Source organism: Haemaphysalis longicornis, unplaced genomic scaffold (genome assembly GCF_048455015.1).
Source record: "Haemaphysalis longicornis isolate Haplotype H1 unplaced genomic scaffold, Haemaphysalis longicornis Haplotype H1 scaffold_1, whole genome shotgun sequence".
In the NCBI taxonomy this organism is placed as follows: Eukaryota; Metazoa; Arthropoda; class Arachnida; order Ixodida; family Ixodidae; genus Haemaphysalis; species Haemaphysalis longicornis.
The window spans coordinates 408900101-408927908 of NW_027526203.1; the positions used below are offsets into that span (position 1 = coordinate 408900101).

At 48.4% G+C, this 27808-nt stretch overlaps 1 protein-coding gene across 1 annotated transcript in view; it reads right to left on the minus strand.

Moving 5' to 3' along the window:
• LOC144155477 (protein O-mannosyl-transferase Tmtc3-like) overlaps nucleotides 1–27185 on the minus strand; it is a 431255-nt gene extending 404070 nt beyond the window's left edge. The window contains exon 1 of the mRNA XM_077686941.1: nucleotides 26701–27185. The gene's annotated coding sequence lies outside the window, so the exon portion shown is untranslated. The remainder of the gene's footprint in view (nucleotides 1–26700) is intronic.
• Nucleotides 27186–27808: the final 623 nt, after the last annotated feature.

A 27808-nucleotide genomic window follows, 5' to 3' on the forward strand; every position in this document is an offset into this window, starting at 1 on the left:
GCCTGCCCTTGTCTGTCCGTTCCAACCACGCGTTGTGAGCGAAACGGGAAAAGGGCCTGTCACGACCCAGGGAAAGAACCCGGCACAATTCACGCCGAGACCCCACCACCTCCGAAGGAAGAACGGCGCCAATGGCATCGGGAGGAAGATGGCCCGTTTGCTACCGAGTAGTGCTCCGACGGCGATGGGTCTTCTTTTAATATCACCCAAACTGCGCCCCGCCAGGAAAAAAAAGAAGAGTGCAAAAGGATGAAAGGGGCGGTAAGGAGTCGGGGACGAATAAAGCGGGCATGATCAGAAGAGAGGCATCGACAAAGGCCCCACTTTTCTATTCACGACCGCGGCGGGTGATGAACCTCCAACGCTGAGATCTTCGGGAGGAAGCCCCAGTGTGAGGCTGATAGAGACGCCGCGTCTCCTTCTCCCGAGGCAAATTCCGATGCTTATCGCGACCCCGAGGTCCACGCCCGGGATATGAGCCACGCACTACGGAGGTTGCGCGCCGCACGGGAGAAGGAAGGCAGTGCGACGCTCCGTATAAGCACTGTTAAAGGGAGCCAGAGGCTGCACAAAGCGGAGCATGCGCGCTCCCTCACGCGCTAGGACAACAACACCCAACTAGCGCCGCGCACAAATGAGGAAAGAACTATGGCGGATATTGCAGTGGTTAAGTGGAGGCACAAAATATGCGGAAGAGCAGGGAAATGATGCCGCCCAGGCCAGGGCCACCTGCCCTTGCGTATCCTGCGAGCGGATTTTTCGAAACCAAGCTTATAGGAATTAGTTCTGAGAAAAATGAAGGCGCCGAAAATAAGTATGCCCCGTAATAAACGAGTCAGCAAAAAAGAAGCAAACGGAGGTGTTGTGTTTGCTGTGTACAAGCGATGAGAAATAAATGCAACCTTTCACGTGCCCAGCGGCGTGCGTCTGGAGTCTTTGCAATGTACCGACACGAATTAATTGTTTCTTAACAGAATAGAGCGGAAAAAGACATCACCGCAAAAAAATAAAATAAAATCGCGCTCTTCATTCTCCTCGCAAATATGAGTAACGTAAACTCCACGTGAAGTCCCGTAGGTGGATCGGGTGATCCTTGACTTCATTCGTATATAATACGCGTACGCCCTGACAAGGACAAACGAAACGCGAAAGAGGAAAAATGAGCTCCAGCGCGCGGAATTTAAAGGGGCCCTGAAAGGCATTTTGAGCACACTAAATGAACTAGCGCAATCGTTAGATTGGGTCGTCAACGGCCTCTGTGCCAAGTATTACTCTTTTACGCGCAGCGGAAAGCTCACACTTTTGTTGCAAAGTTTGTCGTTTTTTTCTCACCCTTTCCTTCGTGTTTTTGGACGCCGCCATCTTCACATGTCTACATCATCGATTCCCAGATGTTCGTCATGGGCTAGACATCCTGCTATTGGGCGGCTTTTTCACGCACTTCCGGCAAAGAGATGAGTCGTCTGTTCAGCGTCGGCTCGCCGGCTGATCTGCCAGCGGAGTGCCGGAGTGCTTGGGCATTTTACGACAAACGAAACAAGTGTAAAACAAACGCTGAACCGTTTGTATTGAATGCAACACGGCCATAACACGACATGGATATTCTGTTACCTGAGTACGTTCCATAAAGAAAGCGTTGAAGCCCCGTGGCACTTCTTTCGTGCAATCGCAGAGAACGCCCTGAGCCGAATGCCCGGGTTTGACGCATACATTTTATTCAACTTCAAAACAATCCAGAGATGCGTTTCTAACGAACACAACGTCACAACATGCGTTGAAAGTCTGAACCACGATTGACAGAGGTGCTCCTGCCCGTCGTAAATTCGGTACTCACCTCGCGCGCGCTTTGCAGGGACGAACAGCAGGTCACTTAACTCTGGCGCACAAGCCGATGGCTTTTAGCCACGCACACTGCACATACCCCATGCGAGGTTGAGTCGTACGTCGCTCGAGAAAGATAATCCAGACCATGGGAAGCACTATCCACCCGCAGAAGCACAACGTCGCATTTCATCGCGAAACAAAGGCGTCCACAACACACACACCATCGCCTCCTGTAATGCCAAACGCATATCGCACTTCCAAATGGGAGTGAGTGGTACGCCTGCAGTGCCCACATGTCGCGAAGTGGGGCCCCAAGCTGAACCGGGATCACGCAACCGTAACTGACTTCTGGAGCGGTTTGCGCCTTGTTGCCAAGGCAACCGATGTTTGAGATTGTCAAAGAAATGGCGCTCGCTCCAGCGCTAGAAAGCTCAGAGCCACGGCGGAACATTTTTTGCCAACGTTGCCGCTCTCCACCACGCGTCGCCCCAAGCTGAACTGGCCACATGATTGAAGCGTTTTGTGCACGGGTTCTGTATCCGTTTAATATTTCTTTTTCACATGCCGCCGGCAGGAATTACCACCGCCGCAAAATAAGACCCGGCACCAGCGGGGCCACATCTGAGACGGCGCTTTTTGGATAAACAGTGCGCGGTGCATCAAGGGAAGAGGCGAACGACCCACCCCGTGCGGCTGCGAGTTCGCCGCCGATAAAAATTCATGTGGCGCCAGCAACGTACACCGCGAAAGGGCAAGGCCAGGCCGCCGCATACATGCGACTAGATTTTTCGTTCGCTTTTCCAGCCTTGAGGGATTCATGGTGTCAACAAAGCTTGCCCGTAGCAGACGACAGTCTGAGCAGCGCAATAGCGGAAGTACGTCACCGCTGCGGAGCGCAGCATCATGGGAGGCAAGGCTCGCGCGCCGTCAACAGCGGAGAGTAAGTCGAAAGGAGGAGGAAACGCGGAGCGACGATAATGCACGGTTTTTGATTTACGATTTCTCAGCTAATACTCATCGCTTTAACAAAATTCTTGCGGGAGGAGATTGCAAATACATTGCTTTATTTGGGTACATGTACATCCATGCATCGGCGGAAGGTATTTCAGGACCCCTTTAAGATGTGTATTCTTCGAGGTACAATAATGACGTACTTCCGGCCCTTTGATGAGCTGTGCTGGCTTCACCGCATTAGTTTAAACAAGACAATCATTTGGCCTGTAGGGAACGAAATGTCCAACTTTGTGAGACCTGCGGAATAAATTTTCTCGTAGGCATCCTTTTGCTCCCGCTACACGCATGTACTTGTTGTATACTGCTCTTCAATAAAAGAGGTAGACTATTGTTCACTATACCCGAGAATGCTTCCCGGATGCGCCCCAGTTCACGCTAATTCTAACGCGTGACATCTTTCTCCGACTTCGGGGTCAGCAGTGATAACTTGTTCAACGTAATTCTATTCATCCGATTCCTCTGGTATTCTATTACCTATAGGCTGAAGGACTGCTGCTGCCGTGCATAACAGTAATTTAAATTTCTTAAACTTTATTTGTAAGCCTACGACTGAGCATTACGATTGCTGCTCCTGAAGCATTCTTTCGAGATATTCGAGATCGCTGAACAAGGCAACGTCTACCCCATATCTCAAGGGGCTCACATTTCCCCTACTCGTATCCCTGACTTATCCCAGTCAAGCATCCTTAACACACCCCCTACAGACAACACTGAGTAAGTGCTGCGCAGAGCGTACAAGGACAAGAAAAGGCCGACTCAGGCGCCACCTTTGCCACGTTATAGCGCCTGTGCTGTCAGTTTCTTGTACTTGTTCACCTTGCTCGGCCGCCTGGCAGACGCCGTCGCCAGAGCTACCATGCTGCCGAAACACCCGCTCAACGTGGTGCCCACATGGAAGATGTTCGCATAGTGTCGTTTGTGAAACAGCGCGAGAAAGATAGGTGGGCTCTCGGTAGTGTCAGTGCGGACGTTATCAGAGATTCGTACCAACGCGGCATACTGCAACAGCGGAAAGCGCGATTGGAAGCTGCGCCGCGTGCTCAGGCGAGCAGTTTCATACCCCATCGGCTTTCGCACCATGACGTCTCTCTCAGGTGCTAGCACGAGAAACAGCGTTTGCTTTTGTTAAAAGAATAAATGTCCAATGTATTTCTAATAACCCATATTTGCTAACCTGTATTTAACGGTTTCGCCCCCAATGGGGCAGGGGTTGTTTCGTTTGCGATAAAAACAGTTGACAAATACGAAATATTTCACTTCGCTTATTGTGTGCAGGAAAAAATTGCTGAGTCCGTTACGTATATCCTTTTCGTTTGTATATCATATGCTCGCTTTAGTGTGCCTAGAGACATACGGGAGGCATATATTTGAAAGAAAAAATCGATGAATAAAAAATCGACGCCATAAAACGTGACGTGGTTCATAAACATATGCTCCGCACCTAGAAGCCGTGACTTATAGCTTGCACGCGCTTACCTCTCCAACAAACCACTGCGGTAAGAACGTGGCCTCGTATCATATCGCTGGGGTTCCAGCGACCTGCAAGGCACAGCGCTAAAGGTGGATAACGGAACGTGAAAGCGACGATATTGCTGGACGGGGAAGAAACAGATACGCTATGGAAAGGCAAAAAAAAAAAAAAAATGAAGCGAACTGGGGGCAGGGAAATAAAGGTACACGAGCGCGAGCCTAAATTACAGTCATTCGCGGGGCGTCGTCATCCTCCTCCCAATACTGTTTCCGAACAAAAGAGCCGCTGGCCGCAGTGACTTCCAAAGGGGGGACACGAGTGGAGGAAGGCACTGTTATTACCACTCTGGAGTGCGCCGCGCGCCGTCCATGGATATGCGTGCGCAGTTACGAGACGCGCCGTGTGGAAGGGGAGCGAACCGAGCTGCCCCCATCGTCCAGCCTCCCCAGGCTCTCGCTGCTCGCCGCGCAGTTCTCGAAAGGCCAGCTTGGCTGCGCTGCGGGATGCATTACACCGTCTGCGGCTCCAGGTCGTTTGGACGCGCCACTTCTTTGTTCGCTGCGCGCGAATCGCTTAGGTGGGCCCGGCCACCGGGTCGGGAACTTGGCAAAAAAACAAAATGGCCAGACTTCGTTGTTTTTTTTTTTTAGTTTTGTTTTTTTCTGTCTCAATTCATCGCACCTTGGTTGCTGGTGCCGCGAACGCATCCAGGCGAAGTCCGGCAGAGAGCGAGCTAGCGAGCCCATTCCCAGCGCCCATTCGTTCTCAAGGCACCGCGTGAATGCCTCAAAGGAACGGCGAGAGAATCCTCCCCGCGGGTGGAAGCTGTTCAAGAAGACTTTCGCCGCGGCGACGGGCCGTCGGTGCATACCGAATGATGCCCGGTATCCACGTTGAAGCGCTCCGTACACGGCGAATAGTGGCCATGACTACGGAAAATTGCGGTTGAAGCAAGGAGGACGCAATGTTGTTCCGCCTATTATGTGGCTCAAGCCTTTTGTCGGGAACTGACTACAGAAGTTACGCAGTTGCCACAGAGTACAAAAAATACATTCTGAAGGAGAGACCCCAGTAACGCTCTCATTAAAAATCTGGGTCATCTCGTTCTACCTACGGAAGCGCTTACGCAAGCATGAAAGGTAGAGAACAGCAATAAAATTACCAATGCGGTTTCGAATTTCTAAGGCTGCTTTCTATAGCTGGGCGCAGTTTCTTACTGGTGAGATATATACGGTTGAGTATAAAGGAAAGGTTTCGATTTGTCTTTTACGCATAGCTCTAGCTTTCATTCTTCCCCGCTTCCCTGCTTCCGAACGCACTCGAGGAAAATAAACAAAAATAAATCTAGGTGTGCTCACTGTGACAGCTATAGCTGTTATAACACCGCAATGTAATGAAGTACTGAAGCAAAAAGCACCTACATAAGAAAATACTGGGAACTAACTTCCAGTCCCATTTAAGCCCTGAAGTCGAGGTGGAGGCATTAGTTGATTTGATTATACACCAATTCAAGGCCTCACTTGGCGGCTAACCTTGTTAGGCGAGAATGAGAAGAAATCCAGAGTCACACCTCCCTCCCTTCCTCCTAATATTCTTTAAGGTAATCAGTTCGGATAATTTGCAAACACTAATATCTGCCCAGCTCCTCATCAGAGTCTGTGCAGATTCGCGGCCAAAATTTGAAATCGTAGGTGGAACAGGCGTCATCAGCCCAATCCTTTCCAGGTGCACCGAAACAACCTCGTGGCTTCGGATGATGTCTTAAAATCCCCTACACAACACTCCCGCATTCCGCATTCCTCTGTAGGAATAACCATTGAATAACTAAGCTGTACTCCCCAATAAACGCACTGGCATTGCCCAGGAAAAGCCAGTCGCAGCTCTCGACTACTTTCGCCAGGCGTTTTGCTGCACTGATTTTGTACATCTGAACAAAATGCTTACTTTCACTTCACCCCCACTCCTCTCACTGCCGCACTTTGCAGAGTCACCGTCAAGTTCTGAAATTATAGATTTTTATGTTATCTTTTCTCTGGCAAAAGCCCACTTGCAATAGATGCCGCACAAAATAATACGTAGAAAAAATGATTCTCATCTTCAGACATACTACTACATGGGGGATTTTGTAAGGCTTCAAGGATTTTGACAGGCCGTCACAAGGAACCAGTAACAAAATCATTATTGGAACATAAGTTAGCAGCAAATCAGTGAAGAGCACGCACTGCGCCCTTCGACTCCCACAGTCCTTCCTAGGGGGGAGAGCGCCGCCCAACAGCACCCAGAACCACACCTGGGTTTTGGGTTCGTCTCTTGAAGACGCGGGAACGAAGGCTTTGGATGAGGGAAAGGAAAAGGAGGCGGGCAAATAGGGTCACCACTGCATTTCGTGCGTCAAGGCAGCGCGTAAAATATTAGTTTCGGTAACCCATGTGCGCACACTATGGATGAGAAACGGCGCTACAGTAGCCGGAAGCGAACAGCCGGGCTCGGCTGGCCGAAACCGTTCCTTCTCCCTATGACAAAAGGTCAGAGACAGATTGGCTGCACGTGACAAATGGCGCTCCGCCAGACTGGGAAAGTAGCCGTGTGAGGGCTCCTTTCCCCCGGGGAGAAACGCCCACACAAAAGAGAGCCCGGACCCTACGACCGAAGCGGTAAGACTTAAAAACGTCAAAGAAGAAGCACTCGGAGCAAGAGAACACGGTCTCGCGTCGCTTTGCATTTTCGCTTTTCTTTGTTTCATTGTCTTTCTCCGTCTCCGCTCGCCGTCCCCTTTCTTGCTTCTCTTGATAAACGAAGAGTGGACGTCGCTGGGGTCAAAGACTCAATTTGCAAGGGGTGTTCCCGACCCCTTGCTCACCATAGTCCCTGTTCTATTTTCCTCAGTTCTTTGGCAGTTTTCGAGCCCAGAAGGAAAAACTCTGCGAGAAAAGTGGATGCTAAATTGGTTTTTCTTCTCTCTTCAGCCTGGAGAGCCCACCCTTAGAGCCTTCGGGGGCACCGAAAGCCAACACTAGCAGGCCAGTAAGCCAGCCCGCCGTTAAACTATTTTGCCGCAAGGACTGTTCGGAGTATTGTTAACGCTCCATCTTCCAGCCGGAGGAATCCAGTCGCAATAAACTGCATGGCAGCAAAATGACCTCAGGCCCCGTCAAACCACGCATCAGTTCGAGCTGGAGATAATACGCAGGAACTCTTGATGGGCCCTTAGTGCGTTCTGACGCAGACAAACCTGCCCCCACGATCACTTCGTGCACTGCTTGCACCCAGTGTGCTTGAGCTTCGCGATATATACTTGGTCTATCCTGGCTCTCTGAGTCGCGACCGTGAAGGTAGACTTGATCACTGTATTTAATAGTTTTTTTCAAATGCAAGTATACCAAAGCTGCAGGAGCAGCAGCGGTGTTGCTATTTGTATTGACAAGAAGCACGGTTTGATTGCTTTACTCGGGTTTATCGTTTAGTGGTCGGGCATCAAAAAAACCCAAATCATTTTTATGTCCCATAGATGGAACTTTCCCACTTATTTTTAGTCTGTTTTCAATCAGCCTGCTGGCAGATAAGACAAGGCACATGAATCCTTGAAATACAGCACAATCCTAGCAGTATATTCGCCGTACGTTGTTATTGTAGCGACACCATAGTCATCGTAATCATCAGCGCTACAATCATCATCACAGGGGCTGCCACTGCAGCGTCGGCTTTGCCACGCGCCTCGCATCAATTCGAACACGACCGTGTGCTTGGGCGGTCGCATGCCATCGCCGCCCTCCGAGTTCCGGGCGGGCTTACGCACCCTGAATAAATCTAGGAGACCACAGCATCACGGAGTCCACGGCTCCCTTCCTACAATATATACGCATGTAGGAAATCCACTGGTGTACTGTAATAGAGGGACTCTGCAACCCTGCCGATAAACGCTTTCACACTTTCCTTCGTGTCTGGAAGTATTGTGGGAGCTAGTTATCCCCAGCACTGAGGGATAGCTCGTCGCAGCAGATCAGCCTTCCGTTTCTGCTTTGCTTTTGTGCCTCTTTTGAGGTGACTATCGAATGCGTTTCTTGATGCAACGGAAAGAAAGCCGGCCAATAGCCCCCCCCCCCCCCCCCCCCCGCCTCCCTACAACGCTGTAGTGGCGTAATTAGAGCACTCGAAGAACGCCAAGACCGGGAAAGAGAGAACAGTTTCTTGAGCAAGTTTCTAACTTATCTGATGGGCATAGAGCAGTAATTCTTGGCTGGGGTATTTTGTGACCTCCTATTATAAGTACTGAAAGTGTTTGTTGTCTACGTTCTGAAAGCATTTAAGGTTTAGGAAAACATTGAAAAAGTGCTGCAGGGTCCCTTTAACAGATCCCGGTGCACCGCTATGCGCTTAAAACAGTGGAACAGATTTCCTTGCTATTCTTCTTAACAATACATGACATCTCGCTCTTTCTGTCTCTGAGGAGACCTTTCTCTGCAAGTTTGCTTGTTCCAGGGACAGGTGAGATAACTGCGACACAAAAGAATAGCCCTAGCCGTCTAACGCTGGGATCAGATCAAATATTTATCAAGGGGCACGTCTGCTTAGCTATTTCAGAGATCATTCCTTTATCGTTCACTCGCCCTTTAACCACTGATTAAAAGACCAAGCGGGAACCTAACCCACGCTCTACACATCCCTGTGAGCATCGGGTGAGGCTGACTGCGCTCTGGGACCTGCACACACTGCACCCTAGCTACGATACAGGAATGAACAGCGACTTTAAATGAACCAATTGAGCAAACTACGCGACAATAAACTAAAGAATTCCAGGTTGATGGGACGCTTTAGCTTCCTGAACCCATGTACGGTAATAGTGACCACCCTCATCTACATGGATGCCCGGGTTCAGTGCTTTTCCGTCGTGTACTGTGCGCGCTGCACGCACGCCATTGCACCCATAGACCAATACCGAGATGTGACGTCACGCAAATGTGGTGGTGAAGTAAACAGCAGATATAGCGGCGGCACACACAAAAAAAGGAATGATTGCACTGTGGGACGCGTACCCGCTTTTGTCTAAAATCTTTGGCTCAATTTTTGAAGTCTCGTCGTGGTATGCGCAACCCAAATTAAATTGCCGCCTTTTCTTTCCAGTTCGAGGACGCTATAAGTCTAAATACATCACTCACTTATCACGTTTTCACTAATTTATGGAGTCATACGAGATTGAGCGTCAGAAAAAGACATCCTCCTTTCGGGAGAATGCCGAGCTTATGTGTTGTCTTTCCTTCAAACGCTCTAGACATTCGTTTGTGGTCCCCACGGGCGATGTTCACTACGCCCCGAATGCATCACGGTTAAAGAAACGACGTGCCAAACTAAATCCTTGCGCCTCGGCGCAAGATAGATGGCCGTGCCAAAAGAGAGGAGTCATGCGAGGCTTTTACATTAAAATAGCTTGTCAACAATAGGGGCCGTACGCAAAAAGGGATTAGGTTTCCTCAATGGCTGGCTTAGCAAGCCACTCCGTTATTCTTGGGCCATTTTTTACCCCTCTCGCGGTGAGCTCAAAGCAGAGGAATGATGAAGGAGGTGCGAATAGGCTCGTAATTCAACGGACGGGGTTGGGAAGAAACGGGGAAGTGGAAAGCAAGACTCTTGGCTAGCTCCGGCGTTAATCCCAGCCTCCTTGGGGTCTATCAACCTGAAGGAGTAATTACCTATAGTAAACGGGGGTTCGTGCAATATACCTTGTAGCCATTATTCAAAATTGGAGCCTATGGAAATCGAGCGTATAGAATTAGATATAATACGGGTAGCTTGGAAATAAGGGCCTGCGATCTGACTCACAACACAGTTTGATGCGTCACTGTCTGCCATAGCAGTATAAGCTGCTACAGAATTGCTATGCAAAGCTCAGCGAATATGGTACGTTACGTAAGTGCAGGTTGGGAAACCTTAATCTCATAGTACTCTTGCCGCCGAATAAAATAAATGGTATTCATGTCCTTATACGCAATGTTTGGCTGCTGCAATACACTTTTCTCGAAGACAAGGGTAGGTTTCAAACAACGCCTTTTAAAAATATTATCACCCACCTTCGCCAAACAATTGCGTCCCATTTCGCGTACATACATCGACTCGCAGCACTATCTTATTTCAAATATTTGGATCCACTGTAGGTTCAGAACCAATACCTTTACTCATTCTTCTTTATTCGTGCGGGAAAATATTGCAACATCTTCTACAGGACACTGCCAAGATAGTGGAATTGGCAGTATATAAAACAGTTATGTGAAACATATAAAAACTAGTAATATTTATTGCCTTTTGCTTGTTTTATGGTTGCTACCTGTCTTCCGTCTCTAGTTTTCTGCTGCTGCTTTTTGCCCTTCCATCAATATCCAGCTACGGCAACTATTACGAGTATTGTAGGGTTTGTGCATTCATTCTTGTGCAGTTCTCTTTTTTATCCCATCTGCTGCATTCTGAATACAATCTTTTTTAAAGACTATAGTCTTTCTTGGGCTACTTTAACGGGAAAATTTTGGTGTGTCTGCATGTCTCTCTGTCTCTACCTTGCATCAGCCAGCCGGCCGAAGTGAAACAGAAGCTGCGCAATAGGTTTGTATACCCACAGCCAAATCTAAAGGTCTAAGTCGGGTGGCAATGTTCATACTAGTCAACATTGTTGAACAAGAATAAAACATTACGCAAATATAAGGCAGAAAAAGCAAGACTTAAGTGATATTTGCCGTGTTCCTTCATAAAAAAACCATGGATGCTTAATTTTTGCGATAGCAAATGAAATACTACATCCACTGCAGAAAAAAAAAAATCACTCTGTCACTTGCTGTCACTCGCGCCACTATAGCGTCTGGCAGTATTTTAAGAACTCAAATGGCGACAGTTACGAAGGGTTCCACTAGAAAGGTTCCACGTTCCGCTTGGAACGCACGTGGAGAATGGCAACGGGGTTCTATAAACGTTGAAGTAAAGCGCCTCGATTCACGCGCGTCTCCGCCGTACGTCAGCGCTGGCACCGAGGCACGCGGCCTGGAGCAGTGGACCGCGGTAAATTTAAATTGACTTGAGCAAACCTCTAGCGTTTTTACCTTGGGAGGAGCGCGACGGGAGGGTAACAGCATTATAGGTGAACGGGAAAGCGAAGGGAGGCATTTACTTGGCAAATGTCGACGAAAGACGACCCCTTCTTACGTGTCCCACCGTCCCTCGCGTAAAACTTCAAGTATCAAGTGTTGTAGTCGTGTGTCCTTTGCCCTATGAAACCTTTATTTTAAAACTGCCCCATTCTGCGAAAAAGTGGCGTTGTAGCAGCTGCTGTTGTTTTTCTTGTTGTTCTCGTTGCTGTCCGTTAACGACCTAATTGTCTTCCATTCTCTTCGCCCCGTCTCTCGTTCGCCAATCTGTTGACCCGGTGGTCCTCCAGTGCCAGTCCTCCGCATTACATGTGCAGCCCAAGTTCTTTTAATAGGAACGATGGTGCCTTCCACCCGGGCTTGTTCTTTGCTCCAAGACTCACGTCTCCTATCCCTAATTGCAATGCCTATCATCCTTCCTTCCATGGATGGTTGGGCTGGCCGAAGTTTTTTTTTTTTTTTCACGTGTTTAATTAGGCGCTGCGTCTCCAAAGTGTAAGTCATCCTCGACAGTATGCATTCGCCGTATGTCACTCTTTTCAGTGACAGGGATAGCCTACGGCTGAATATTTGAAATTGTTTCCCGAATAGCCCCCGCCCCTACAGATTCTATACAGGATTTCCTTGGGTGTAGGGTGATTGGGATCAGCCATAACAACTTGTCCAAGATAGTTATATTCATCCAGATCCTCAAGCGCTTCATGAAGCATGGTTATGTAATCAATGTTACCAATGTCATGCACTAATGATACAATGTCACGCAATAATTATGAGAAACATACTGTTGACGATGCGGTCATTTGTTGGTGACACGATCCGCGTCTTCCAGACAAATTGCTGTCTACATTTCCATCATTTAAATAGTGACTTAAGAATTCTCTAGAAATCATTAACAGCCTTTTGGCTCAGTTTTTGCTTTTTAGCGACCCTAATTCGGGTAAGATAAAAAAAATTCCACTTTTTCGAATGGTGGTGGTGGTTGCGGGGAGGGACGGGGGGAGGTGAAAGCATTTTTTCAGACCATATACAGAGAGATAGCTTGCAGGGCCACCCACAGTGGGCAACTTCCAACACAATGCTAGGTGCAGTCCCCAGTCCGAGACATCAGTGCATGTCACCACCGTGCAAGCACGCTGAACCAGGGCCTTTTCGGCCGGCAGATCCAGGCAGCCTACATCTGCCTCCCAGATCTGCCTCCCCGCCCTCTTCGCTAGGGGGGGTGGCCGGGTGCGGAAGAAAGGCTGTTTTGCCATGTCCATGCCATGTGGTAAATGTCGGCTAGAACACACATATTTACGGATGGATCGTCATCCTTGCAAACCTCTTCATCTGGAATGTACGTGCCACTTACGGGTGAAATGTTTTCATTTCGTCTGGAGCGACCAACATCATCTACAGCGGCTGAGCTATATGCCCTTAAAGAAGCGATTGTTTACGTCTTACGCCACCAGCCGCGTCAGTGGAGCATCTTTACAGACTCCAAGGCAGCTCTGCAAATTCTGTCAAGGAGGAGCAGGTCTTCCCCTCACCATACCGCAGCCGCCGATATCTCCTACCTTCACCACCTCGCTTGCATTGCTGGACACACTATAAAATGGCAATGGATACCTGGCCACAGTGGTATTATTGGAAACCAAAAAGCCGATGAAGCGGCCCGTATGGGCCTTAACCACCGGAAATACCGCAAAGTGTACTTTACAAAAACAGACGCTTCCACCATGGCCCATCGCTTTGCAGTAAGTGAAAGAAACCGGCTATGGCGCAGCAACGAACCCAATAATGAAGTATTTTTGCACGCGATTGACCCTGATTTGACATCAAAACTTCCTAGAGAGCTCCCTCGTAGGCTGGAGACATTATATCATCGCCTACGACTGAACTCGGCCTACACCAACAGTTACCTCTTTCGCCTCGGACTGACGACCAACCCGTACTGCGATAACTGTTCTTCCATAGAAACCGTCGAACATATCTTATTAGAATGTGTGGCCTACTTGGCACCAAGATCCCGTTTTCTTGAAGATATTGAACGCCTAGATCAAGGGCCGGTAACTTTGAAGACCATCTTAGGACCATGGACTAGCCCCTCGAAGCAGCGTCAGGCCCTAAAAAGTTTGTTTTCATATTTGGAGGACATTGGCCATATTTCAAAATTGTAAATTCTGTAACACAATCTAAAAAATAGTCCGCAAAGCCCGCCATACCACGCCAGTGTTTTTTTTTTTGTTTGCTTCTTCGTTTTTTTCTCACTCTTTTTTTTTTTCTTTTCTGCCCACCTCTCTCTAGGGCCTGTTCTCCCTACATCCCCGACCCCTAGCAGAGAAGCATGTAGGTGATCACAAACGCCGGCAAAACTCTCTGCTTTTTCAATAAAGAGCCTTCTCTCTCTCTCTCGGCCACCCCCTCACATTAATGGCAGAGACCACAGTGGGCCGAATCGAAATGTTTCTATACTGCCGGCACAGTAAGGTATTGGTATAGAGGCGGAGAATTTGCTCGTTCGCCTTACCCAGCCCATTAAGAGGAGTCGCGTGCCGACAATGTTCATCCCTGTAACGGGCAGAGAGTGACAGAGACGTCCTTAAACGATAGTAAGGGACAACTGTCCGGATTTAGGTCGTCTCGAGTTATGCCCAGGATCCGGTAAGTGAGTGCGCGGGCGGCCGAGTTGGCGGCCGAGTTCTCTGGTAAGCCGTGACGACCTGTAGTCCTAATGGAAACTCATGGATAATCCGAAGAATTTGCTGAGCAGCGGGGATAATCCAGCCCAGCTCGCAATTCCGACAGACCCCTCGCGAGTCACGTAAGATGTGTTTGGAAGAATCATGGGAGGCAGCCAGGGTGATCGTTACCTCCTCGGCATAAGTTCGCTAGTGGTCTATTGCGGCCGCGTATCAGCCGCCCACATTGAAGATGCCGTGTTCATAGCCGCATACTGTCGGTGTAGGGCATCCGCCCGCGCCTACCATTATGGCAGTTTCGCGTAACCGCGCTGGAGTGATTTTTGTGGTCTCGACCATGGCCTGTGACACTCGAAGAGACGGAGGCACACCTTTACGTTTTGCATGTAGAGCTATTGCCAGAGAACATGTTTTCGCATACAAAAAAAAAAAACTCCGGGCTGAAAGTATTATAAGTGATTCGCGATTTCAGAAATAGATCTGCAAGATAAGCAAGAACGAATGTCGTGCAAATAACTTGATGCCTTTTGCTTCCTTTTTTCGCAGTAATTAGAGGGCGCATGTGTTCGTTCATTGCGAAGCACACATTTCGCTAGTACGCGCCTACCGACAGCGCTAGACCCCTCCGCTTCTCCGGGGGAATTGGTTGTTGTAGCCCGCTCTGACACAGGCTGAGCGGTGTCAACGACCTTTGCGGGGCCAATTGTCCACGCTGCGCGCGAGCAAGCGTTAGCGCCTAATGAAAGTGACCCGGGCGCTCGGACAGATCGCCGGTTTCTGTGCGGCGTAAAATGGAGCTGCTGCCTGCAGCCTCCGCTGTCATCCTCCCAACGCGTCCCAGCTCAGCAGCCTATTTCGCATGGGCCTCTCGCCCAGTGCAGGCTACGTCAGCAGCCATCGAAGCAAAGAGCGGCCCGCAAACTGAAGCAGACTGAAACGACTTCGGAGAAAGCACGAAACCGGGCTGACTTTTCTTTGAAACAAGTAGAGACGACGGTAAGCCACGCTATGATTGGAAACAGGACGGCTCTCGGTGCATCGAAGGCGGCGGAAAACAGCAAGGCGGGATGCGAACGTCAGAGGCGAAAAAAAAAAAAAAAAAAAAAAGGAAGCGCGAAGCTGATATGCCAAGCAACCGAAAGAAATTCAGCTTGAAGCTGCAACAAAAACAACCCCACTCCCATATAAAGAGACCGAAAGGCGCGTGTCTACGGGATAAAGAAATGTCTAAATAAAACAGTGGAAGCAGTAGTAGAAAAGGGAGGCCGCTGCTCGAAAGCCCAGTCGCTGTAGGCAACTCACGTCCTCCGGGGCCGCGCATCTTTATTCAGAGGAGGTGACGAAGGATCAAAGCACGGTAGAAAAAAACAAAAGTCGTAGCAGGAGAGAGGGAGGAGGGCTGGTAGAGGGCAGGGCGCTTCGAGGGAAGCCGGAATCCATAGGAGAGGCCAATGAAAAATTCAGGCACCTGGAAGTTTTACCTCTAACCGTTGTGCTGTACTGGAGCGCTCGCAGGCTACAAAGCAACCAGAGTCGGCGCTAGTGAAAGCCAGCCATGCGGCACGGGGTCGCCTACGGGCCAGCTCGCCCTTTTGTTCACGCCTCGACCGAAGAAGTGTTCGAACGCCTACTCAGGCTGTGCCCGAGTGCCTCTGTTTCTGACGCGTTCGGGAAGACGCAGAGCCTGCCTACCAAGAAAGTACGAGTAGATCTGTTGATGTTGTCATACGCTTTTATTAAACAGCTCTTTCATCTCGAAACTTCCGCCTTCCAAAGAACGGATTAATTTACAGTGTCTTTGAAGAGCGTTAACCGCATTTTTCCAAGGGGCGGCCGATCTAAAGTCACGACTGAACACGCTCTAAAATAAATCATTCATTCCACCATATATCTTCCCAGTTCTTCCGTGGTGGGCCCGTTGCGTGAGGCCGACGTGGAAGAAAATGCGAAAGAAAAGAACAAAATCTGCAGGATGAGATCGCAGCGCGCCGAAAGCCAAGGCGTGACGCCTGCCTCGCCGGCAATGAAGATGTCTCGCGGAGCCTTACAGAAGCCTCGGTGGCGTGAAAGATGACCCGCACCCGCGAGTCGTCGCCGGTGCCGGTTCTCCGCCAAGCGCGCCTGTGTGACCTTCGCTGGCCTTTGCGCAGCGGTGGCCTGTCGGGCATCTGAACGTCGGGCACCGGACTTTCAGCTGGATCAGAGACGGTGGGTCGCACACAAACGCTGCGATTCAATACCGGTATCTTCAATGATTCACCTAGCCCTCTGACATGCGATTTTCCTGCTCTTAGGAAAAATGAAGCTGTAGAGCACGATTAAACGGCGATTACCGCTTGTCTCCCAGTCGCCCGAGTTAACTGTCGTTGTATACATGGCTTCATACATAACTTCACGTATACATAACTTCCCGTTGTATACATGGCCTATGCGTTGAAGTAGAATGGTGCGCCGTATCAAAAAAGGAATCTTATTTCACAGGTAGAACGTCATACATTTCCATGTCTACCAAAGGCTAAATGAACCAGGGTTGACAACGCCAATTTATTTTCTGACCCAACAAGGAACGACTGCTAAAATTATGTCCAAGTATCCAAGTAACCACTTGAATTTGTCGAATTTGTCTAAGGTCAAATGCCTCCAACTGGCGTTGTCAAAAATAATAAAGAAAAGGCATAGCAGGCGTTTTGGTTTGTCAATTCTTGCCTGGCTAAGGTTTCGTTCGGGTAGCGTTGATGAATTAAATTAGCTGGCGGGCGCTAGAATGAATGGAAATCGCGCCACTGCGCGGGCAGAACACAAAGAAGCCACCTCTGGACTCGTTATCGCGAATTAAGCGCTACTACACTTTTGTGGCAGGTGATTTCGTAAATTATGTTTCGTAAATAATAATGAAATGCGCCGGAGCACTGGCGCCGGTGACGCGGCGCCCTCTGTAGGCACGAAATAAGCTGTTGCAGGAGCGTAGCGCGCGCGCCACGCTGTTGTTTTTCTGTGTCGTTGTTTTGCACCTCTAGTAAATTTGGTTTGGTTTCGATTTGCAATACATTGTCATCCCTCTGGACCGACTTTTTCTGCCCGGAGCGATGGAAACAGGGGATGATTGTTCGAATTAGCCGTTCTGGATACCGACGGGTTCGAATTATCGGGAGTTTTGCCCCATTGAAATATGCAAGGCTGTGCCAGGACCAGGGCGTGAGTTCGAATTAACCGGAAGTTCGAATTAACCGAGTTCGAATTAACGGGCTTTTACTGTATCAAAGTATCTGCTGAAGTTTCGTTTCTTTTCTTCGCTTCTCTGAACGTTATTCTAGCGACTGTAACGACAACCTTGCAAGCTATCATACCATCGCCACCGCGAGCGGTGACTTATGTCCCCCGCCCTTCCAGACATCATTTTCGGCACCAACGACACAGATCCGTCTTCTTCGCCGTGCCGCACTGATCCTCGACAGTCGATGCCGGGCGATGCTGCGCCAGATTTTGAGGCTCCTGCGAACGCACGCCTCGAATGCTTTCAAAACGCTCGTCACTGCATGCATATCTCAATAGCCCGCGAGAGCACGCGAGCTCGCGCATCGTCTCCGCAGCCCGCCAGCGACGCCGCGGTGGCGGCAGCTGGCGCGCACATTAGGCGAGCAGGCGGGTCCCGGGGCGCGCTTTACGCGGTTGGCCTCGTTTTTCCGCAAGGCGGCGCGCACTTTCTCGGACGCTCTCTTTGTGATTACACGTGGCGAATCGGAAACTTAAGCAGGGGAAAGAAGGGCACTGTGATCATCCCCCAATGGCTGCTGATGATCTCTGACCAGCGATCGGGGAACACTCTCTGTCGCCAGGTCTCGGCGCCGAGAGCGAAACTGTTCGCGAAGAACTGCTCCCAGCGAGCGTGCCATCGCTCCCAGGGAACAGCTGCTTCCTGGGCACGCCGTCAATAAGTAAAACCGAGCGTCAATGGATTGACCCTCGCGTCGACCAAAAGGATCAGGACAAAGAAGGAAGCACGAGCTCCGGCCTGGGACGCTCACTTTATGCTGAATTTATTTTCACTTCCCACTTGAGTAAGCCCGCTACAAAGAAAAGAGCGGCGCAGAAAGATTCGAGAGGAGTTAGCTTGTAAATCTTCTTTCGACGGAGTAAAAAAGAAATGATCCCCGCCTGGTCGATAAGAAATTGCCGTAAAACGCGCATTATGGTTTTACAGGAATCCATACTTAGATTCGAATGCGAAGTATGCTGCGCGCGTTTTAAAAACTGATCTTTCGAAATAGCGTGAACAATTTAGGACGTTAAGGAAAAAAAACAAAATTTTAAAGAATGGGTACGTTTATCTGGCATTGAGTTGTGCCCATTTGCAACTCCATCATGAGCGAGTTGAGGCCCGTCAGGAGATGTAGGTCTTGTCTGTTTGTGAATTAAAATTCGTTATTTTCGTGGCAAGCTCTCGTGAATTTGTGATTCAGTTTTGGTGGTGCTTTTACACGCGCAATATTAAGGCAAGAAAGAAGAGGAAGACCAGTTGGAGGGGCGCCCACTCTTGAGCGCATGCACTATAGGAGGGAGTGAATGAACGTGCACATGACTGTTAGACCATCCAGAAAATTAACAGCAATGACGGACTTTTGCTTCTTCTTGTATTTCTCGTTATTGTATGTTCTTTCTGCACGCCATAAGAATTCGAAGAGATGTTTCTGTAAGCAAGAGGACGGACAAGAATCAGCTCACGAAAGCTAACGCTGCCTGTCTCGGTTGCGGGATAAAGCTCATCGCATTGTTTCGCCCAACTGGATAAGAAAGTTACCCGGAGAAAGTTCTCTGCCCTAAGTCTTCATCAATTCGGAGCAGCATATTTTCAGTTGTGCGATGACTAGACACGTTTGTTTACCTCGAGAATAACTGTACTAGTGTACATACTACAACAGAAGAGAAATTATTTTGTCCGTTCATATGCGACTAATATACACTTCCAGCGCACATATAAAACTGAAAAAAAAATTATCTTGTATGATAATCAAGCGTGATAATCACAAAAAATCGTGATCATGGCAAAGAATAAATTTTCACCCCTTCCTAACGAAAGTTGAAAGAAGCGCGAAAAGCTGAAGGTGCGGCCAACCTTCGCTGGAAGTGCGTCCAATCGATCGTCACACATTCAAAGGTCCGAATCGCTAACAAAGCACGAACGCGCGCAAGGATTTTTCGTGCACTAAGTAAATGTATCTACGATCGATCTAAACGCATATTGATACGTACTTTATCAGATAAAGGTTACGCTATTGCCCTTCTTCATGGTCGATAGGTGAGTCGTCTTATCTCGAACCGTTCGGTTCCTTTGTCACGGTTTTCGAGTGACCCTTTTGGCGCAATGGAAGCCTTATTTCACGCGCGCGCCGTGTGTCCGGATTTCTCGTCGGAGATTTTCGGTCGACCAAGACCTGCCTATGGAGAAATGCATTAGTGTTTGGACAAAACGCCATCGGTCCCACTAAGAAAGCTTTCGTTCGTAGAAATGTACGCTCCGTAACAAAAAAAAAAAATAATAATAAGTAGAAGGCCAAAACGACACCGCTGAATGCGTCTGCTGAACCTATACCCGGGAACGCGTCCTAACGTTTCTCGTACATGTGGACTCTAATCGAGCGCTCTTACTCCCACTTCCCGCCACCCTCGCCTGGGAAAGATTCGCTATCGTATTACTGCAAACGTCGAGAAGGACTGGACGGTACGAAGCGACGCAAACAAAGCGCCATCTCGAATCAGATCTTCTATATCTGGCCGAAGATAAAAATATCACTGTCCGAGAGAACGAGGTGTGCGGTAAAGAAACCCCCACAATGACTACAATCACGTGGCGTGGAATACTAAACTTTCAGTTGGCCCATGCGGTTTTCTTTTCCTTTTTTATGCAATGTGATAGGCTGAACCCATGACCGAACGTCACTACTTTGTAAGCTATAGGAAATTCGTCATTGAGAGGGTAGAGTGGCATTTTAAGTCGATTTGAATGAAAATGTCTGTAGCATTCATATCTTCGTGGAATATTGTTACAAACCCAAAGGCGCAAGCTACGCGAGCTGACGTGTATGGTTTATTGCAAAAATTTTTACGGCGAGCGTTTGTAAGTGCTTGTTGGAAAATATCGAAAAGCGTCTGCGCGCTCAGTTTTTGTCCGGTGAGCTTTTGTACGGGGCGCTTCCGTCTGGTGAGCTCTTATTGGTACAAGAATTTATCCCAAGCCGCAAAATTTTGTTAACCTTATCTACACGCGAGGAAATAAGGCGTTCACGGATGACCACTGCGGGTTGTTCTTCAAGCGCACGCGAAAATCATTGGAATCAAACACACCGCCATGCATACAACCTGGGAACGAGGCTAAGTCGCCTCCACGCTCATGAATAATGCACCCGCCAAAGAAGTCAATACAAGAATTAAGCGTGTTCGGGACCAATCACGCATCAATGACACGCGGGCGGGATTACCACCGCCTTGACAGAAAGGCCACAAACCTTGCGTCGAATCGTATTACTCTTCCCTGCCCTGCAGTATAATTCCCTAGGCACGCGTTGTATTGGCATCTCTATTGTTGCGTCTTTTGTTAATGTATTTTAAAAACTAGGTCATTCACACCAGCAGGGTTGGCACCCACTGAAGGCATTCCAAACAATCATTATGCTTACCTAGGAGGTGTTGGCCGGACCGACTTCGATCGGCGACGTGGTCCTAAGCATCATGCGGCACCCGTCTATAGGCGAGGGGGGAAGGGGGGAAGGGGGAAGGGGGGACTGCAAATCATGACGCGTAACAGAGCGCCCCGCCAAACTGCGGAATATGTATAGCTATCGACAAACTCCACGCTCTTGGTGTTACGCCTCTTTGGAACCATTAGTATAATGCACCGCCCACTGTATGATCATGAACGAAAAAAGGAAAGAAATAAATCAAAGAAAGAAAAAAAGCGACTGCACCCACCACTGCATTCGAAATTCGCTCAAAATGCGTTTGTTTCTATCCTATGCTTGAATCTTTCTACATTGAATTCGCCAACAAACAAACGAGCCGCGTGCACGACCAGCCATTCCGAAAACATTCGCACCATTGAAGACCGAGCCTGCAGCACGCCATGCTTCTCAGATATTAAGCTGCAGCAGTTTGGGTGATTCAGAAGCACAGGAGAAATGGTGGGACACGCAGACTTGTTGGCGACGGAGTACTTATTATTGCAAAAGCATTTACTGACCATGGGTGGGTAGGTAATTTGGCGCAACTAAGAGGCCAGATAAAAGATGAGCGACAGCGCAAAGAGACGAAAAGTAACGAATTAATGTAACTGAGCTGAGAACAAAATTTCGTAAATTTGGGTATGGCTGAGAGTGGAACTTCCAGCCTCCAGAGCGCGAGACAAACACACATCGATGCCTCCCGGTGGCGAAAAATAAAAACATGCGTTAGAACTGTGTACTGAGCAGTCCAAATAACAACAAGGCAGGCAGAAAAGAATGTTCCCGCTAAAGATCATTTTTGCTTGGTGATGACCTACTGGCCTGACGTTAGTAGCGCCATCATGGGGCCTCTACTGAAACCTGTGATTGTATGGTGCTGTGAAAGTGGGCAGGGTGAATGCGGGTATGTTCCAGCCCGGCATCAGGCCTAACGTTACGCTGTGATCTCCAGCACGGTCAACGGTTACACGCAGCCTGACGTACAATACGTTCGACGTTACTCGGCACATCGCTAGGGCCAGGGTTGCGATTAGGTAACGTTGGGCCTACATACTGACCTGCGAATGGCGATTGGCCAAAGCTTCTGGCCGCGGTAGGAACTGGAGGAGGAGGATTGGCGATTTAAGCGGTACATTTTCACAGGGAGACAGCAGGATAATTAAGGTACAAGTGTGCAAAGGTTAATATATCTACAACTGCTAATGGCCCCCGATCAGGTTTTTCGGCTGCTTTATAATTTCACTTTTGTTGATATTTTTATTTTTACGTTTTTATGCTCCCACAAACTATCAGCACTAGCAACGAGCTGGCCCGTGACCTGGCAGTGCCACGAAGGTGCATAACAAGGAATTATTTATATTAGCTGTCACCTTGTATCGCAGTATCAGTAGTCACTACGAGGCGATGCTGTTGTCGAATTGAGAGCGATAGCCAATAGACGAACTGACAGTGAACGCGGGAGTACCGCTGTCTACATTTCACTTAGCCGTAAAAAGGTCTCAAATCGTTTGTGAAGCCATTCTGTTGCCACTGAGACTAGCAACTCCACAATGTGGTCATCACTCTTTTTTTTTTTTTAAATCAAGCAGTCAACAACGATGAAATAAATTGAGCCACTAATGCTTCGTGCCTTCTCGCGAAAATTAACTAAATTGGAGTTGACGCGTAGCAATCCGAAAGACGAATTTAATAGGGTACACAAGGTGGAACCCCTGTTAACGGAGCAAGGGAACGCCAACTAGGCCCAATTTGAACGTTCGGAAGTTGACATGGAGATGCCGAGAATATCTGAGGATGAACCTCGAGCCAACTTTCTCTGTAAAAAAAAAAAAAAAATTAAATTGTGCGCGCCAAAAGTTGAATAAGGCGCAGAAAACAACGTTTGGCCGATTGGGAATGTGCTAGTGTAATTTTGAGACATACCACCAAAACGGAGTTAAACGTATTCTAGACGTGTTGAGAAGCTGCATGCCGACACTTTTTACCTCCCCCGAATACCGAAAGACAATCGGTGACAGCCCTGCTCAGCAAGGCAAGCCTTCGTGAACTTGAAGCCTTCCTGAACTTGTCGCTTGAAATTAAGTCTTTCATATACCCGCTGCGGTGGCTCAGTGGCTAAGGCGTTGTGCTGCGGAGCCCAAGGACGCGGGTTCCATCCCGGCCGCGGTGGCTGCTTTTCTAGTGGAGGCGGAAAGCGAAAACGCCGGTTAAGGATCCCCAGGTGTTCGAAATTAATACGGAACCCTCCACTACGGCGCCACGGAGCCCAGGTGTAGCTTGGGTGCGTTAACCCCCTCTAACTCCACCCCCCACAGACACACACACAAACACAACACGTAAAACATTTCACCAATTTTGCCCTAATGAGTTAAATTTAAGTTCTCCTCTTTAATTGGCACCTCGCAGAACGGGTTCCATAACTGAGAAATCGGTGTGATGTGGTTATGCCTTACACAGCTTAAATAAACACGCGGAAAAAGAATTTTTCGGCGAAGAACGACGCGAGTATGAGGCAAGCTTTGTGCAGATTTCTTCAAAGTACTGGCAGATTGAACGTTTCGTCGCTAAAAATGTTTATCACTTGACGTACGTATTCCAACATGGTAAATTCTCGGAATGACGCGAAATATTGTACGTAAGTAAGTAAGCTAATCGTCGGCGTAATACATCAGTGACCGATGTTCTTTTGTGAGACGATCACTCGGAGCTGTTTAGAGAGGGTGGATGGGGCACTGCAGAGTAGAAAAGGGGAGAACCATGCCTATTGCCCGCATCAGTGTTAGTTCAAAGATTTATTTTCTTAAAAGTACGAGGAGGCAGGCCGGTAGTAAAGGCTACAGAAGTCTGGCAGAGGCCCCAGAGGCGACGGCTGAGAGCTAGGGCAACGGCTCATACCCCACCCCTTCATTCCTCCCTCCTCTCCGGAATTCACCAGCGCGAAAGGCTTCCAAATGGTATTCACTCCGTTATATGGTTGTCCCGCTTCAAAATGGGCTAATAAGGAAGATCTAAGAACAGGCATCAAGCATTCTGCACTCTATAAATATTCGCGTACAAGCTATAGATATAGCTGCTTTTCCAATAACTATTCGCTTCGCACATTTTGTCGTTCGGATTGAACTGCTACCCTTCAAGAAACTTGCTGGCATTATATCGTTTGAAGGTACTTTCACGAGACGAAAAATAAAGTTAAAGAATAAGCAATAAAGTTAAAGACGAAGAATAAAGACGAAGACGAGACGAGGACACGAGACGAAGACCGAAGTTAGCAAGGGGTGTGGAATTTGCGTGTGTCTTACTACTTATGGCTCACCGAGAGACTCAGACTATAGCGATGATGTACGATTGAAGAAATGATGTTATGCGGGCGAAGAGGCCGACATGCATTTACAATTTAGTAATAACAAACCTTACGGAACGAGTGACACTTAACGCAACTCCTTTTTTTTTTCTTTTAAAGGATTTAAAACGTTAAAATGCTCCACAACCCGCCGCGGTGGCTGTTTTTCAGGTGGAAGCGAAAAGCGATAACACCCGTGTGTCGATATTTCGCCGCACGTTAAAGATACCCAGGTGGTCGAAATTAATCCGGAGCCCTCCACTACGGCGCGCCTCATAGCCCATGTGTAGCTTCGGCTCGTTAAACACCAAAATAAACCAATAAAATGTTGCGCAGATTGTTTCGTTGAAACCTGCCTCTCTACCGCACGACCTAAATTTAATTTCATCCTTTAATGGCTTGATAAGCGACGAAGAGCATTTTAAGAATACTCCCGCAGTTTCAGCTGTTCAATACAACGCTTCTCTTCGTATACGCAAGGATGCTCCTCATCCTTTGCTTATATACATGCCTCCAAAATTCTTCAAAGAAGACGAGTGTTACCGACTCAACGCCGGGCACCTTTTATCTAGAATTTAGCGCTTTGTTCGCTAGTTTTATGGCGATGGCAAGAATGGGATTTCAGGAAACATACCGCCACAGGAAGCCTAATTTAGTTCCACATGTTGGAAAAGAACAACGGCGCTTTCGAGTGAAAAGTACTGTAGAGGAATATTTTTTGTGCCTATTTGATCCTTTCGGGGTTTAAGTATGCATACACATACCTGATTGAAATGCCTATTGCGACTCCCTCCCCACCTTCCATACACGGGTACAGCAGACTTCGATGAGCCAAGGCGCACTAGCCCCACTTCGTCTACCAACGGAGGTCATCGGTGGTTGGACGAAATGCAGCAGCCTTTTCATACGAATATCCTCGAGACATCTGCAGAACAGTCTTCGAACTCTATGGTTTAATTAATTTTACCTTTTCCGGCCCGAAACTGTCTCTCTGTGCAGCCTGTAAATGCGGACCTTTTTTGTTGTTGTTGTCTAAGATCATTTTGCTTTGGGTAGTCGTTCTGAAGGGAAAGCTCAATTGAAATGAAATTTTAGACGAGGCCGGAACCAAGAGTGCTCTTACTGAAGTTCGTTCGAGCAAGAGTTTGTTTGAGTAAGACCACTCGAACGAACCAACCAACGTTTGGCTGCAACTGAGACGTATGAGGGAACGGGTTAACATATATGGAGCCATTCACTGCAAGTTCGAACTGAATTAAAATAATTAGAATAAATCTATAGCCTGGAATAATGAATTATCCAAAGTAGCGCTTCTACCAACTGGTTACCGCAGGCAACTTCTGCCGTTATTCAATTGATTTATTCTGCGTATTTGGTATGGCCTGCTTTGGTGGAACCATCCACGAGAAGAGAATATTACCTTAATAACACCAGAAAAGTAGGAACCGTTGTCGTAAACGGGAATTTCGCACACAGAGGTAACTTGTGCCAAATGTCCTCAAGATACGCTGAACTTTGTGGGCGAGTAGGACAGTGGTCTGATCGCCTTATCGTCAACTGCTGTTGGGATTTCAACGCGTCACCATTTTGCCGATAAAGAAAATCAATAGAAAGGACGCCAGCAGATAAGTAAATTCAGTCCATAATGAAGTTCATTTAATGAGTTTAGCTACGTCACCGTAGACTTAAAAGCCGATGCATTCATCAGCTGCTTTTCTGTGCGAAAGTGGTGCATTTGTGTGGGGTATTTTTTATGCTAACTCAAACGTGCACCACGTGCCTGCTGCTGAACCTTTAATTAATGGTATACTGGTATTTAGAAACTGCTAAGTGGATATTTTTATTTAGTAATCGTAGGCATAACTATCACCGTGTCATTATTTATGTATTCATTTTCATTTAACCCCGAGGCCAGGGGCATTAAAGAGCGGAATATTACTAGAGGAGCATTATTACTAGGAAATTTCACTGATTACATGGATAGCTGAAACTCATCAACCAAAACGTTTCGGAATGTTAGCAAATACTTTTTGAATTTTTTTTATGACTGAATAACACAAATGATTTTATTATGATATATAATCAACTCACCTTGTGCGAAACGAGATTTTATCTTAATAGTTTCGTTTGGAGGAGTTAGCATCTACAATTGGGCGCGTAACCTAGAATATGTGCGTAATGCACTCCGGAGTATTTCCCACCCACGAATTATGTGTTATTAAAACGTCAATCTTCATTGGAGTTCAAAGATATGAGCAGCATGACGCGTTATCTTAAAAATGACCTCATTTATGAATTTTTACTGGTTATTTATTTTTCAGAGCATAACATGACAACCCCCCACGGAAACATTTTTTTGTAAAGCGAATAAATGGGCATCATCTTAAAATGCGCACGAAGTCATTTTCAGGACATGTAATAGGTCAAGTACTCGGTTACTTGATCTATTACAGCAATGAAAAGAAAAAAAGTGAACTTCACTTGAGAGAAGCCGGCCTTATCCGAAAGTTATACGGCAACGACTCACCTCACATCACGTGTCCCTTAGAGTGGCAGAACCAAGCCGCGAGCCGGTGGCAGCGAGAGACAGCTGACTATGATGTCAGGCACCGCTTGCCACGCGCTGTCCGTCGTGTCAAACCCAAACAAGTGCTGCGATAGGTTTACCCAAGGGTGAAGTTCACCGCCAAAGCCAACGGGCGTCTTTCGCACTTTTTGTTCAACTCTTCCCGACTCTTTCCCCCCCAACGACGAGTTCTGACAAGCAGCGTCCCAAGAGTCTCTCAGCAGTGCGCGCACTCTCACATGGTGCCTCGTCCGAAGGGGCGCTTTCCCCTCCGACTCGGGCGATGTCTACGCGGAGCCCAGCAGAGAAGCCCGCGCCGCGCGGGAACACCAGGTGCACCAACCGAGGCACGCCGACAGCAGTGCGCGGCCTACCGAGGAACCAGGAGCGCCAACACACTGCGCCCGGAGACCGCCGCAAACCAACATGCACTGCCGCAGTGAGGATCCGAGAAACACGCCGGTAGAACCACTCCCCGCGGTGTCTGGGAGGGGCGGCCGAGCCCCACGCATGCGCCCGGCAGCGCTGGAGGCGCCACGCTCGCACCGTCGATCCACGCGGTGGCGCCCTCACGGTGGGTCCCGCGACGGGCGCACTCGGCGCACGGCCAGGGACCCGCAGTAATCGAAACGCAGAAGAGCCCGACTTCACGGTCCCGCGCCAGGGACCGTTCTTTCCCCCGAAGCTTGGGCGTTGACTCCTCCGGTGGCAGGTGGCCCCGAAGTTGTGTGTTGAGGGAATCCAAAGATGTCGCACCGCATTTGGAAGCTTGGATGCTCTATGGTGCAAAGGTCGCTCAACTTTTGAATTGGCCTGTTTAAAAAATTTGGTGTTTGGGACTGCCTCAAGGCTACGACACGTAGGAACAGAACAAGATGTAGGTTTATGATGCCCGAGGGACCGCGTCGTTTCACTAACGCGACAGACGAAACCGACGGAATGCGTACCTTGATCCCGATGCTCAACGGGAACTGATGCTCTTGCATCGAATTAGTTGCGGAGTATGCTAGTAATCCTCCAAGCACCATAATAAAACACGCAGCCAAAAATCAATCAGAACACCGTTGTT